This window comes from Chiloscyllium plagiosum, chromosome 6, assembly GCF_004010195.1.
Source record: "Chiloscyllium plagiosum isolate BGI_BamShark_2017 chromosome 6, ASM401019v2, whole genome shotgun sequence".
Lineage (NCBI taxonomy): Eukaryota > Metazoa > Chordata > Chondrichthyes > Orectolobiformes > Hemiscylliidae > Chiloscyllium > Chiloscyllium plagiosum.
In genome coordinates this window covers 120,511,253-120,522,363 of record NC_057715.1, presented here as the reverse complement: position 1 = coordinate 120,522,363, position 11,111 = coordinate 120,511,253, and the positions used below count along the sequence as shown (strand labels likewise).

Below are 11,111 nucleotides of genomic sequence, written 5' to 3'. Positions count from 1 at the left end.
CCTCCTGTATTCTTTGACAGTCCCTTATGCTTTCTGCTACTCCACCAATCTTCGTGTCTTCTGCAAACTTGCTGATCATACCAACAGTGCCCTCTTCCAGATCATTTATGTACATCACAAACAACAATAGCCCCAACACTGACCCCTGTGGAACACCACTGGTCACCTTTCTCCATTTCGAGAAACTCCCTTCAACTACTACTCTCTGTCTCCTGTTGCTCAACCAGTTCTTTATCCACCTAGCTAGAACACACAGCACACCATGTGACTTCACTTTCTCCATTAGTCTACAATGGGGAACCTTATCAAGTGCCTTACTAAAGTCCATGTATATGGGTGACACAGTGGTTAGCACTGCTGCCTCACAGCGCCAGAGACCCGGGTTCAATTCCTGCCTCAGGCGACTCTCTGTGTGGAGTTTGCACATTACCCCTGTGTCTGCATGGGTTTCCTCTGGGTGCTCCTCCCACAATCCAAAAATCTGCAGGTTAAGTGAATTGGCCATGCTAAATTGCCCGTAGTGTTAGGTGTAGGGGAATGGGTCTGTGGGTCACGCTTCGGCGGGTCGGTGTGGACTTGTTGAGCCGAAGGGCCTGTTTCCACACTGTAATGTAATCTAATCTATATGACATCAACAGCCCTTCCTTCATTGATCAACCTGGTCACTTCCTCAAAGAACTCTATTAAGTTGGTAAGGCACGATCTCCCCCGCACAAAACCATGTTGCTGATAAGCCCATTCTTTTCTAAATATAAATAGACCCTATCCCTCAGTACCTTCTCCAGCAACTTTCCCACCACCGATGTCAGGCTCACTAGTCTGTAGTTACCCAGAATATCCCTACTACCCTTCTTGTACTGGGGGAACAACATGAGCAACCCTCCAGTTCTCCGGCACCTCACCAGTGTTTAAGGATGTCAGAAAGATATCTGTCAGGGCCCCAGCTATTTCCTCTCTCGCCTCCCTCAGCAACCTGGGATAGATACCATCCGGTCCTAGGGATTTGTCCACCTTAATAACCTCTAGCCTACCCAACACATCTTCTCTACTTATGTCAACATGATCCAGAGTAATCGAACGTCTATCTCTAATCTCAACATTCATGTTCCTCTCCTCAGTGAACACTGATGCAAAGTAATCATTCAGAATCTCACCCATTCTCTCAGGATCGACACACAGCCTTCCTTCCCTATCCTTTAGTGGACCAATCCTTTTTCTAGTTACCCGCTTGCTTCTTATACAAGAATAAAATGCTTTGGGATTCTCCTTAATTCTGCTCGCTAAACTATTTCATTACCCCTTTTAGCCCGCTTGATTCCTCGTTTAAGACTTCTCCTACTCTTCCAATATTCCTCCAGGGCCCGTTCTGTTCTTAGTTGCCTAGACCTTATGTACACTTCCCTTTTCCTCTTGGCTAGATGTACACTTCCCTTTTCCTCTTGGCTAGTCGTACAATTTCTCCTGTCATCGACAGTTCACATATCTTGCCTTTCCTATCCTTTGCCTTCAACGGGAGATGCCTATCCTGCATCTCAAATGTGGACTTCCCTTCAAATAGCTGTGTCCAATCCAAATTTCCCAGCTCCTGCCTAATTTTGATATAATTGGCCTTGGCACAGTTTAGTGCTCTTCCCTTACGACCACTCTCATCTTTATCTACAGGTATTCTAAAACTTACAGAATTGTGGTCACTGTACCCAAAAAATCCCCCACCGCAACTTCTACCACCCGTCCTGGCTCGTTCCCCAGTACCAGGTCCAATATGGCCCCATCCCTCATTGACATACTGCTCCAGCCCTTCTTATTTCTCAGCTCCACCCATAATGCCTCACTACCCAAGCATCCATAGTGTCCTCCTTTAGCACAGCCGTCATATCGTCCCTGACCAGCAATGCAACTACACCCCCTCTTTTACTTCCCTCCCTGTCCTGTCTGAAGCATCTATATTCTGGAATATTTAGTTGCCAATCATGCCCTTCCTTCAACCAAGTCTCTGTGATTGCAATAACATCATACTCCCAGGCACCAATCCAAGCCCTAAGTTCATCTGCCTTACCCACTATACTCCTTGCATTAAAGTAGATGCACTTCAGGACACATGTTCTTTTGCGCTCACCTGCTCTCTGCTACTCTTCCCCTTATTGATGCTACCTTCATAATTCTTACAGTCTCCACCTCGCTGCCTACTTGTTTTCTCTTTCGGTTCCCAGTCCCCTGCCACATTAGTTTAAAACCTCCCCAACAGTAGGAGCAAAAACTCCCCCAAGGACATTGGTTCCAGTCTGGTTCAGGTGTAGACCGTACATTTTGTAATAGTCCCACCTTCCCCAGAACTGGTCCCAATGTCCAACAAATCTGAACCCCTTCCTCCTACACCATCTCTCAAGCCACGTGTTCATCCTACCTATTGTTTTTTATTTCTATGCTGGCTAGCACGTGGCACTAGTAGTAATCCCGAGATCACTACCTTTGAGGACCTCCTCTTTAACTTCTCTCCCAGCTCCCTGAATTCTGCTTTCAGGACCTCATCTTGTTTTTTACTTGTATCGTTGGTGCCTATATGCACCAAGACAACTGGCTGTTCACCCTCCCCTTTTAGAATGTTCTGCAGCTGATCGGTAACATCCCTGACCTGAGCACATGGGAGGCAACATACCATCCGGCAGTCCTGTTTTTGCCCACAGAAACGTGTATCTACTCCCCTCACAATAGAATCCCCTGTGACTGTGGCCCTACGAGTTTTCTTCTTCTGAACAGCAGTGCCCGTCTTCTTTTCTTCCTCTCTTTTGGTTTTCAGTAGGCTTGTTGGGAATTTAGAATAGTAGGAATGGGAGGTTAGGGCAGTTGAATGTTCCTCCTGCAGAACGTGGGAGGTAAGGGTCACCACTAGTGTCCCTGCTGACTACATCTGCGGTAAGTGCACCCAACTCCAGCTCCTCGAAAACCACGTTAGGGAACGGGAGAAGGAGCTGGATGAACTTCGGATCATTCGGGAGGCAGAGGGGGTTATTGAGAAGAGTTACAGGGAGGTAACTCAGGTGCAAGAAGAAGGTAGATGGGTTACCGTCACGGGACGGAAAGGGAACCGACAGGCAGTGCGTGCAGGGATCCCCATGGCCGGTTCCCTCAACAACAAGTATACCATTTTGGATACTGTTGAGGGGGGACGATTTACCAGGAGTAAGCAATGGGGCACAGATCTTTGGCACAGAGTCTGTCTCTGTTGCTCAGAAGGGAAGGGGGGTGAGGAGCAGAGCATTAGTCATCGGGGACTCCATAGTTAGGGGAACAGACAGTAGGTTTTGTGGAAACGAGACAGACTCACAACTGGTGTGTTGCCTCTCAGGTGCCAGGGGTCGTGATGTATCAAATAGTGTTTCTGGTATCTTTGAGGGGGAGGGGGAGCAGCCCCAAGTCATGGTCCACATACGAACCAACGACATAGGTAGGAAGAGAGATGGGGATTTAAGGCAGAAATTCAGGGAGCTAGGGTAGGAGCTTAAGGCTAGAACAGAGTTGTTATTTCTGGTTTGTTACCCGTGTCATGTGCTAGTGAGGTGAGAAATAGGGAGAGAGAGGAGTTGAATATGTGGCTACAGGGATGGTGCAGGAGGGAGGGTCTTGAATTCCTGGATAATTAGAGCTCTTTCTGGGGGAGGTGGGACCTTTTCAAACAGGATGGTCTTCACCTGAACCAGAGAAGTTCCAATATCTTGGTGGGGGGGATATTTGCTAATGCTATTCGGGTGGGTTTAAACTAATGCAGCAGGGGATAGAAACCGAAATTGTAGATCGAGTATAGAGAAGATTGAGAGTAGTGAGGTCTAAAATAAGGTTTCAGGGTCACAAGAGGGCACTGGCAAGCAAGAAGTTGATTTGAAGTGTATCTATTTCATCGCCAAGAGCATCCGGAATAAGGTGGGTGAACTTGCAACATGGGATTTCGATGTTGTGGCCATTTCAGAGACGTGGGTAGAGCAGGGACAGGAATGATTATTGCAGACTCCGGGGTTTTGATATTTCAGGAAGAATAGAGACAATGGTAAAAGGGGGAGGGTGTGGCACTGTTAATCAAGGACATTATTACGGTTACAGAAAGGACGTTTGAAGACTTGTCAGCTGAGGTAGTATAGGCGGAGCTGAGAAACAGGAAAGGAGAGGTCAGCCTGCTGGGAGTTTTCTATAGGCCTCCGAATAGTTCCAGAGATGTCGAGGCAAGGATAGAAAAGATTATTCTCGATAGGAGCAAGAGTGACAGGGTGGTTGTTATGGGGGACTTCAACTTCTCAAATATTGACTTGGAATACCATAGTTCAAGTACTTTAATTGGGTCAGTTTTTGTCCAATGTGTGTAGGAGAGTTTCCTGACACAGTATGTAGACAAGCCAACAAGGGTGAGACCACATTAGATTTGGTACTGGGTAATGAACCGGCCAGGCGTTAAATTTGGAGCTAGGTGAGCATAGAGTCATAGAAATGTACAGCATGGAAACAGACCCTTCAGTCCAACTCATCCATGCCAACCAGATATCCCAACCCAATCTAGTGCCACCTGCCAGCACACGGCCCATATCCCTCCAAACCCTTCCTATTCATATACCCTTCCAATGCCTCTTAAATGTTGCAATTGTACCAGCCTCCACCACATCCTCTGGCAGCTCATTCCTACACATACCACCCTCTGCGTGAAAAAGTTGCCCCTTAGGTCTCTTTTATATCTTTCCCCTTTCAGCCTAAACCTATGCCCTCTAGTTCTGAACTCACCTATCCCAGGGAAAAGACTTTGTCTATTTATCCTATCCATACCTCTTATGGTTTTATAAACCTCTATAAGGTCACCCCTCAGCCTCTGATTCTCCAAGGAAAACAGCCCCAGCCTATTCAGCCTCTCCTGATAGTCAAATCCTCCAACCCTGGCAATATCCTTGTAAATCTTTTTCTGAACCCTTTCAAGTTTCACAACATCTTTCCGATAAGAAGGAGACCAGAATTGCATGCAATATTCCAACAGTGGCCTGACCAATGTCCTGTACAGCCACAACATGACATCCCAACTCCTGTACTCAATACTCTGACCAATAAAGGAAAGCATACCAAATGCCTTCTTCACTATCCTATCGACCTACAATTCCACTTTCAAAGAGCTATGAACCTGCACTCCAAGGTCTCTTTGTTCAGCAACACTCCCCAGGACCTTACCAATAAGTGTATAAATCCTGCTAAGATTTGCTTTCCCACAATGCAGCACCTTGAATTTATCTAAATTAAACTCCATCTGCCACTTCTCAGCCCATTGGCCCATCTGATCAAGATCCTGTTGTAATCTGAGGTAACCTTCTTCGCTGTCCACTACACCTCCAATCTTGGATTCATCTGCAAACTTACTAACTGTACCTCTTATGCACACATCCAAATCATTTATATAAATGATGAAAAGTAATGGACCCAGCACCGATCCTTGTGGCACTCCACTGGTCACAGGCCTCCAATCTAAAAAACAACCTTCCACCACCACCTTTGAGCCAGTTCGGTATCCAAATGGCTAGTTCTCCCTGTGCTTGTCCTTACCACCTTTCTTAAACAGTGGCACCACATTAGCCAACCTCCAGTCTTCCGGCACCTCACCTGTGACTATCAATGATATAAATATCTCAGCAAAGGGTCCAACAATCACTTCCCTAGCTTCCCACAGAGTTCTAGGGTATACCTGTTCAGGTCCTGGGGATTTATCCACTTTTATGCATTTCAAGACATCCAGCACTTTCTCCTCTATAATAGGGACATTTTTCACGATGTCACCATCTATTCCCCTACATTCTATATATTCTATGTCCTTTTCCACAGTAAATACTGATGCAAAATTTTTATGCATTTCAAGACATCCAGCACTTTCTCCTCTATAATAGGGACATTTTTCACGATGTCACCATCTATTTCCCCTACATTCTATATATTCCATATCCTTTTCCACAGTAAATACTGATGCAAAATACTTGTTTAGGATCTCCCCCATCTCCTGCGACTCCACACAAAGGCCGTCTTGCTGATCTTTGAGGGGTTCTATTCTCTCCCGAGTTAGCCTTAATGTATTTGTAACATTTTGGTAATAGTGACTACAATTCAGTTCTGTTTACTTTAATGATGGAAAGGAATAGGTATACACCGGAGGGCAAGAGCTACAGCTGGGGAAAAGGCAATTACGATGTGATGAGACAAGATTTAGGATGCATAGGATGGGGAAGGAAACTGCAGGGGATAGACACAATAGAAATGTGGAGTTTATTCAAGGAACAGCTACTTGTGTGTCCTTGGTAAGTCTGTACCTGTCAGGCAGGGAGGAGGTTGTCGAACGCAAGAGCCGTGGTTTACTAAGGAAGTTGAATCTCTTGTCAAGAGGATGAAGAAGACTTACGTTAGGATGAGATGCGAAGGCTCAGTTAGGGTGGTTGAGAGTTACAAGGTAGACAGGAAAGACCTAAAGAGAGAGCTAAGATGAGCCAGGAGGGGACATGAGACGTTGTTGGCGGATAGGATCAGGGAAAACCCTAAAGCTTTCTATAGGTATATAAGGGATAAGAGAATGACTAGGGCCAATCAGGATAGTAATGGGAAGCTGTGCGTGGAGTCCAAGGGGATAGGAGAAGCGCTAAATGAATATTTTTCGTCAGTATTCACACTAGAAAAAGACAGTGTTGTTGAAGAGAATACTGAGATATAAGCTACTAGACTAGACAGGATTGAGGTTCACAAGGAGGAGGTGTTAGCAATTCTGAAGAGTATAAAAATAGATAAGGCCCCTGGGCAAGGTGGGATTTATCCTGGGATTCTCCAAAAAGCCAGGGAGGAGATTGCAGAGCCTTTGGCTTTGATTTTTATGTCATCGTGGTCTACAGGAATGGTGCCAGAAGACTACAGGACAGCAAATATTGTCCCGTTGTTCAAGAAGGGGAGTAGAGACAACCCTGGTAATTATAGACCAGTGAGCCTTACTTCAGTTGTGGGTAAAGTGTTGGAAAAAGTTATACGAGATAGGATTTATAATCATCTGGAGAGGAATAAGTTGATTCGGGATGGTCAACACAGTTTTGTGAAAGATAGGTTATGCCTCACAAACTTATTGAGTTCTTTGAGAAGGTGACAAAACAGGTGGATGAGGTTAAAGCGATTGATGTGGTATATATGGATTTCAGTAAGGTGTTTGATAAGGTTCCCCATGGTAGGCTACTGCACAAAATAAGAGAGGCATGGGATTGAAGGTAATTTAGCAGTTTGGATCAGAAATTGGTTAGCTGAAAGAAAACAGAGGGTGGCAGTTGATGGGATATGTTCATCCTGGTATTCAGTTACTAGTGGGGTACTGTAAGGATCTGTTGTTAGGTCCACTGCTGTTTATCATTTTTATAAACGACCTGGATGAGGGCGTAGAAGGATGGGTTAGTAAATTTGCGGATGACACTAAGGTTGGTACAGTTGTGGTTAGTGCCAAAGGATGTTGTAGGTTACAAAGAGACATAGATAAGCTGCAGAGCTGGACTGAGAGGTGGAAAATGGAGTTTAATGCAGAAAAGTGTGAGGTGATTCACTTTGGAAGAAGTAACAGGAATGCAGAGTACTGGGCAAATGGTAAGAATCTTGATAGTGTAAATGAGCAGAGAGATCTCGGTGTCCAGGTACATAGGTCCTTGAAAGTTGCCACCCAGGTGGATAGGGTTGTTAAGAATACGGTGTGTTAGCTTTTATTGGTAGAAGGATTGAGTTTTGGAACCGTGAGGTCATGCTGCAGCTGTACAAAACTCTAGTGCGGCTGCAACTGGAGCATTGCCTGCAGTTCTGGTCACCGCACTATAGGAAGGATGCGGAAGCTTTGGAAAGGGTTCAGAGGAGATTGACTAGGATGTTGCCTGGTATGGAGGGAAGGTCTTACAAGGAAAGGCTGAGGGTCTTGAGGCTGTTTTCGTTAAAGAGAAGAAGATTGAGAGGTGACTTAATAGAGACATATAAGATAATCAGAGGGTTAGATTGGGTGGACAGTGAGAGCCTTTTTCGTCAGATGGTGATGGATAACACGATTGGGCATAGCTTCAAATCGAGGGGTGATAGATATAGGACAGATATCGGAGATAGTTTTTTTACTCAGAGAGTAGTAGGTGTGTGAAACGTACTGCCTGCAGCAGTTGTAGACTCGCCGACTTTACAGGCACTTAAATGGTCATTGTATAGGCATATGGACAAGAATGGAATAGTGTAGGCTAAATGGGCTTCAGCTTGGTTCCATAGGTCGGCGCAACTTTGAGGGCGGAAGGGCTTATACTGCGCTGGAATGTTCTATGTTCTGAGTGGGCTTTGCATGTAAATATTTAATTGGTTAACCAGTGTTTTATTGCTGGTAGTTTACAAAAAAAGCAAAGTCACAATGATTTTGACGGTTGGAAAGTCACTCAGATGTGCGCGATAGCACTCCAGGTACAGCGAGAGCAAAAGGATTGTGGTTTCGTGCTCCATTCCAGAGACTTGGGAACTGCAGGCCTTGAGGGAGTGCTTCACTGCTGGAGGCACTGTCCTCCAGTTGAGTGTTAAAGTGAGACCCAGTCTGTCCTTTCATAAATGCCAGGACAGTGATTGGGTATGAGGGATATACTCCAAAGGCTGATTGTAAATCCCATTGTAGCTAGTTGGGAATTTGAAATCAATATACAAAATCCAACCTAAAAAGCCAAATTCAGATGAAGGGTCATCTCTCTCGGCTTAACCATCTTCACTGAAATACCAACAACAGAAACAGAAATTGCTGGAAAAGCTCAGCAGTTACAGAGAAATAAGAGCTGGGTCCAATGGAACGGTCATGCGACCGGAAACGTTAATTCTGATTTCTCTCCACATGCACTGCCAGACCTGCTGAGCTTTTCCAGCAATTTCTGATTTACTGCATCTGCAGTTTTTCAGTTTTCCCTGAAACATCAGCAGGTATTGATCACCTGCTGTTCTTGGAAACTTGCTGTGCACAAATGGATCACCACATTTCCTACATTGCATCAACCTTTACATTTTAAAAAGTGCTTAATCAGCCGGAAAGTGCTTTAATCCATTCTGAGTGATGAAAAGTGCTATGGAAATGCAAGTCTTCCTATTCAATTTGATCCTGCTTATGTGAGGAAACCTTTCCCTACTCTGTCTATAATACAGGTTCACAGCCTGAGAAATAGCAACAGAGAACCTGCTTCACACTCAATACTTGGTAATACTTGAGGGATTGGAGATAGGCAGAGACCAGCCTTACAGATGTGAAAGTGACTCTGGGACGGTGCTAATGAAACACGTCCATTTATGGCAGTGTTTATGTCCTGAGAATTCTCTCCAAGTTTATACCATTCAATAGCGTATTTCTTTTTAAATTTATGAAATCACTACGTTGGTTAGGTCTTAATCCATGGACAGGAGATAGAGAAATGTATTTTGATTGGTTGGTTTTGTGCCATACAATAATTCATGAATGGAAAATACTGAATGACTTTATCTTGTTCCCATTGAGAAATGTGAGGTGGCTCTTTGTTCTTTGTTGGTGATTTAGGGTTCATTGTCTGGAACCCTTTTCTTCATGGGATGTGGGTGTCACTGGTTGGATCAGTGTTTATTGCCTGTCCCTAGTTGCCCCTTGAGAAGGTGGGGGTGAGCTGCCTTATTGAACCACGGCATTCTGTGAGTAGTGGGTTTATTCACAGTGAGACAGTTGGAAATGGTAACGGTATTGGTTATTTGTTACGAAAGAGTGTATTTTTTTGTTGCCCAATGTGTCTGTAACATTCCTGAATAGGGATCTTTTGGCTCAATTGTAATGTCCCTAACTCTGAGCCAGGAGGCCTGGGTTCATGTCCCACAGCTCCAGAGGGGTCCAATAACAGCTCAAAATGTGGAAACAGGCCATTTGGCCCAACAAGTCCACACCGACCCTCTGAAGAGTAACCCACCCCTACCCTATTACTCTACATTTACCTCGGACTAATGCACCTAACCTACACATCCCTGAACACTATGGGCAATAAAACATGGCCAATTCACCTAACCTGCACATCCTTGGATTGTGGGAGCAAACAGACACGGGGAGAATATGCAAATTCACATAGACACAGTCACCCGAGACTGGAATCGAACCTGGGTCCCTGGCGCTGTGAGGCAGCAGTGCTAACCACTGAGCTACCGGGTTGATTCGAAAATATCTGTAACAAATATGGCACACCTTCAGATGGGATCCAGGTTGAAAGCAACAAGAACATTTTGCTCAATAGATACAAGAATTTACATCACACCATTCAAATCCTTTTACAACCAACACTTCCAAGTGTAGTCTTTGTTATAATTTTCTAAAATACAGTGCCACATTTAGCACAGCAAGGCGCCTCTAATTTTATATCATTTCAAATATTTCTCTGATTTCCTTTTGAAATCAATGATTAAATATTCCATTCACCTTTCTGATCAATGGACAAGGGAACACAACACACGGTTTAGAAATGTCTTTCCTCATGCTGCCTATTTCTGTCCAAATTACCATGAACTGTGTCTTGTAATTACTTGTCCTTCTGTTAATGAAAATGGCTTCTCAAACCTGCCTCGATCTTGAACAGCTCTATTCAATATCATAAGGCCCTTCGCTGTTCCAAGGAAAGCAAATCCCCAGTTTCTCCAGTCTCTCAATGTCATTGAAGTATTTCAGTCTCTTCTAAGAAAATGCCTCTACACCCTCTCCAAGGTTATGACACTTGTCCTAAAGTGTGGTGTCCAGGTTAAAGACAATACTACAACTGAGGCCTCAGTGTTTTATAAAAGGTTTACTAAAACCGACTTGCTTTTACGCTTTACGTTTTCACAAATAAAGTCATGGTGCCCACACACTGTTGCTTAAAAGCCTTCTTAACTTATCTTGCCACTGAGAAAGATTTCTGTACTTGAAACCCCATGGGCGGCACGGTGGCACAGTGGTTAGCACTGCTGCCTCGCAGCGCCAGAGATCCGGGTTCAATTCCCGACTCAGGCAACTGTCTGTGTGGAGTTTGCACATTCTCTCCGTGTCTGCGTGGGTTTCCTCCGGGTGCTCCGGTTTCCTCCCACAGTCA

General features: G+C 44.8%; 1 protein-coding gene across 4 annotated transcripts in view; it reads right to left on the bottom strand.

The window, feature by feature from the left end:
- ogfod2 (2-oxoglutarate and iron-dependent oxygenase domain containing 2) overlaps positions 1-11,111 on the bottom strand; it is a 27,855-nt gene that overhangs the window by 4,288 nt on the left and 12,456 nt on the right. The window lies entirely within an intron of this gene.